The sequence below is a fragment of the Nicotiana attenuata genome, unplaced genomic scaffold (genome assembly GCF_001879085.1).
Source record: "Nicotiana attenuata strain UT unplaced genomic scaffold, NIATTr2, whole genome shotgun sequence".
Lineage (NCBI taxonomy): Eukaryota > Viridiplantae > Streptophyta > Magnoliopsida > Solanales > Solanaceae > Nicotiana > Nicotiana attenuata.
Window position 1 is genome coordinate 115,469 of NW_017673428.1, and position 4,553 is coordinate 120,021.

The following is a 4,553-nucleotide window of genomic DNA, read 5'->3' on the forward strand; positions in this document are numbered from 1 at the left end:
TATATATATATATATTAAAAGCACGAAAGTCCTTAGCGAAATGTTTTACCCTTTAAAAATAAATTTCAAACAAGACAAAATAGTCATTTAACTATTGTCCTATAATATAGGAATTTGAAATCAATTAAAATTGTACATATATCTTTCCTTATTTGAAATTATATGTAATTATTCCTAATATACAGGACTCACGCATACTATGACTCAAAAAAAATATTTCCTTTTTTTAAGAAAATAGACTTAAGTTTTAAACGATTGCAATTTGCTTCGTTAACCAATAAAATATCTTCATTTATTTATGTCTTAATTTTAATAGAAAACATATCCAATATTAGACAAACTCAATTGCAAACGAAACGACATTAAATTTTTCTCCAATTATTCCNTTCAACATTATTCATTTATAAACTTTACATTGTCACTTATCAATTTTTTATGACCTATAAGACAGCATTTTCATTCCCAAAAGACTAAAATAATTAATTTTTGCTATTTACTTTATTAAATAAATCTTAATAAAAGCATTTTTATGTTATTGGTTTGTTTTCATATATATCATGAAATAATAATAATTTTAATAATATATTTAAGTAGAAGTCCTCATAATTCACAATAAGCTATCTGAATACTTCTATGAACAATATTACTCTCATTACTGAGCTAGCTGGGATCACCATTCATTTTTATCATGTAGAAAACTCAAATATTTTTAAAGAAAAATATTCTACTTAAAAAGGAAAAACTTGTGTTATGGGAAAACTTAGTTGATTACCTAACGAAATTATGGACTTTCTTTACCCCTTTTTATCTATATTTTGAATTGTAGAAATATCGTGTTTTACTTTGAACATAATTTAATTTCTTTTTAGAAAGTGCTAAGTTTATTTTAATTCCATATACGAAAAGAACCATCTTTACTTCTTTATAAAATTATTTTTGATGTGAATTATTTACAAAAGTAAGAATACTATAATTCAAAATATACATAGTATATAATAATAAAACTATTTTTAATGTGAATTATTTATAAAAGTAAGAATACTATAAGTCAAAATATACCTAGTATATAATAACAAAACTATTTTATAGTGAATGGAGTCAGAGGTAAATAAAACATATTCATAGTTTGAATTGACTTACCTTTTTAAGTTGTTTCCTAAAAAAAGTTAAGAGCTATAGACAAACTGAATTGTTGTTGCAAGCATTGTTAATACAAATTAATATATTATGCTTACTTTGTCTGGACTTCTAAACTAAAAATAAAATTCTGAATTACTATAAGGCATATGAAGACTTCTACGCCCTATTTTGTTTTTTTTTTTATAGAATTAGCTAAACAAAATTAATATTTATTATTTTTAGGAAATCACATTATTTCATCTAATTTTTTACAATTCAAGATATATTTTTAATAATACTTATGTGATTTTTAAAACTTTTTACTCATGAGTACACGCGCAAAGCGCGCACTCTAAAACTAGTTATATTAAAAGCACGAAGGCCCTTAGCGAAATGTCGTTTGCCTTTTTTATCCTTTAAAAATAGAGTTTAAATTGTACAAAATAATCATTTTAGTAATTTTCCTAATATTTAGGACATGAAAATTAATGTATGGTTTACTTATAAATCTTTCCTTATTTAATTGTGTAAAAAGTCCTAATTTATAAAATTTAAAAACTAGTTTATATTTACATTATAGAATTTGTTTTCTTTCAGAGTATGTAACAAAACTATAAATATATGCAACCAGTTTCACGAATAAACGATCAAATGGTCTCAATATAAAACACTTGAAGATCTATCGAAGAATGCTTTCAATTTTCAGCCTAATACATTTCCATATTATAGTTAAACTACTTTTCTACTAAAACAACATTTTTCCATTTGTCAACCTTTTAGTATAATATTTAAAACTACCCTCAATAAATACAATAATTAAATAAGAAAACATTTAAGAATATAAGAGAGAAAAATAGTTACTAAGAGTCAAAAACACTAATAATACTGCAAACACAAATATCTAAAAATAAATTATAATTTTGTATCTCTTAAAAATATATAAAAACACGAAGTCCCTTATAAAAATATCGTTCATCCGTTTTACCTTATAAAATTACTGAAAAATAATTATTTAGTTATTTTCATAATACATAGGAATTTGAAATCAACTAAAGTCTTCGTTATTAATTCTTCCATTATTTAAACCAAGAAATATTAATAGTTAAAATTTTAAAATCAATTAAAATTTACTTTAGATTGAATGGTAAATACTAAACGCTAGAATTTGTGTATATTATTGTTGAGTTATAGGTTAGTGATGATAGGCTATAATTACGTATTTTAGTCGATTATTACACTCTAATTTACTGCACTTTAGTTGAATTTGCGCTTTAATCGCTAGTGTTTTGCACTAACTGTGTGTTTTATGCCTTGTAGGAGTGATTCCGAGCTATATAGATATTATGGAATGAATTCAAGTGATTTGGATCTTTGAAGTCTGAGTAAAAGCCCAAGAAATTAAGTCGGGATCGTATTCGGGGATCAACGGATGATAGAGCAACAAAACGAAGAATCGACTAGGCATATTGCGCATGGTCTAGTAAAATACACATAAACTTTTCGCTCAGAACTCCATTTGAGCTCCACAATATATAGTTGGAAAGCTAACTCAAAGGGCTACAACTTTCATGTTTTACGTTTTTCCAAATTCCAAACGGAACAGGGTGAAAAATGCGGTAGAAACCGCGACCGCGGACCTGACACGGACTGAAACAGTGTACTTGCAAAGTACCGCACCCGTACCGTGGCCGCGGACGTCCAGGCCTAGAAACTTGTCCTTTTTTTGCATAGGAGAATGTATAATTGTTTGGTCCCGACCCTACTTGGTATATATACATGGAAAAATGGTATTTTGAGAGGTTGGACACACTTTTGACATAATTTAGACCTAAGGAGGCTAAGGAGACCAATTTTTGACACTGATTCGACTTAAGAAGTCAGAGACACAATAGGAGCAAGGCGGGGAATTCTTCTACGAGTTTTTCCTTCCTCTTCCTATTTTTTATTGTTGGTTATGATTTTTAATATTGTAATTTTACATACTATTATGAATAACTAATTTGTTATCTAGGATTTTGATAGAACCTTTTGTATGATAAATTCTTGTTATGTTTTTATATAATTGAGCCGTTGGATTTCTCTACTTGTTCAACTACGTGTTTATTGTTGTTGATTGAATGGCCATCGATTGACTGTGCCTATTTATTATGTGTTGCTTGAGAAAGGATACATATTTAGGTGGTTGTTGAACAACGTCACTCCTAACGTATGTGAGAAATCAATATATTGGGTTTAAAGGTAGGTTTAGAAATAACAAAGCCTTGACGTGGTCATAATGAGCGGTTAGATAAAGCCAACTAGCGTAGTTCGAGAGAATATGTCTAGTAAATTGTTGTAGTTGCTCGAGAGAGAATTACGGCACCTAAAGTGCTCACGATCAGTAGAGAATACATTGGCGAAATTGTAGGGAACATAACTAGAAGGATTCCGACAATTGGGGAAATCATAACTCTAGACCTCCTTAATTTAGTCTCCAACCCTTTGTCTCGTTAGTTGATAATTTTACCGTTTTCTAGTATTTGCTAGTTAATTAGTTAGAAATATAAATCTCAATTTTTATAATTTAGAAAATTGTTCAATCTTGTCTTCTTAGTGATATTAAACAGATACAACTAAGCCTTAGTTCTTTCTGGGATTCGACTCTGAACTTTTAGACCGGATTATATTTGCAGCGATCGCTTATCCTTTTTAGGACTAGAGTTGGGCGTGATCAGTTAGAAACCCGAATGCTGGGTTAAAAAGGAGTGTATGCCTCCTTTTAAGAGCTCTAATATCTATTTCTTTTATTTTTAACTGTACCTTAAATTAAAAGTATTTTATAATTTCATTGATCCACAAATACAAGACACAAAAGTCTAAAGGATTTCAAAACAAAATATATTTAGTTTAGAAGTAAAAAATGAATATTAACACTAATTTTTATAATAAATTAAATTATTAAAGAAAAAATAGTCATTTAATTATTTTTCTAATATTTAGGACATAAAAATTAATTAAAATTTTAGTTATTAAAGTTTTCTTTTATTTGGAATAGATATGAAATCGTAGTATTTAAAACTTAAGAGCAATTACGAGTTTACCATGTATAAAATATTGTTTTCACTTGAACTATCTAAATATAGGTTTAAGTTAAAGAAGGAAATTTTTGGGGCATAGTTTTGTTTTTCCATTGAAGGGTCCTTTACAATTTGTTTGGATGGTTGTTACATTTCGTTTCATAATGTATCGTATCGTATTGTATTGTACTGTATCGTTTGATGAATACAATATTTGGATGAATTGTGTCGTTTTGCCGTCGTTTCATGGTATCATGTACTAGTAATATGATGAATAAACTTGCAATATTACAAAGAAAAATTATGACATGGTAAATAAAAAGGTAGGGTAAATGATAAAATAAAATTTTTAATAATAATGAAGGGTGAGATTGAGAG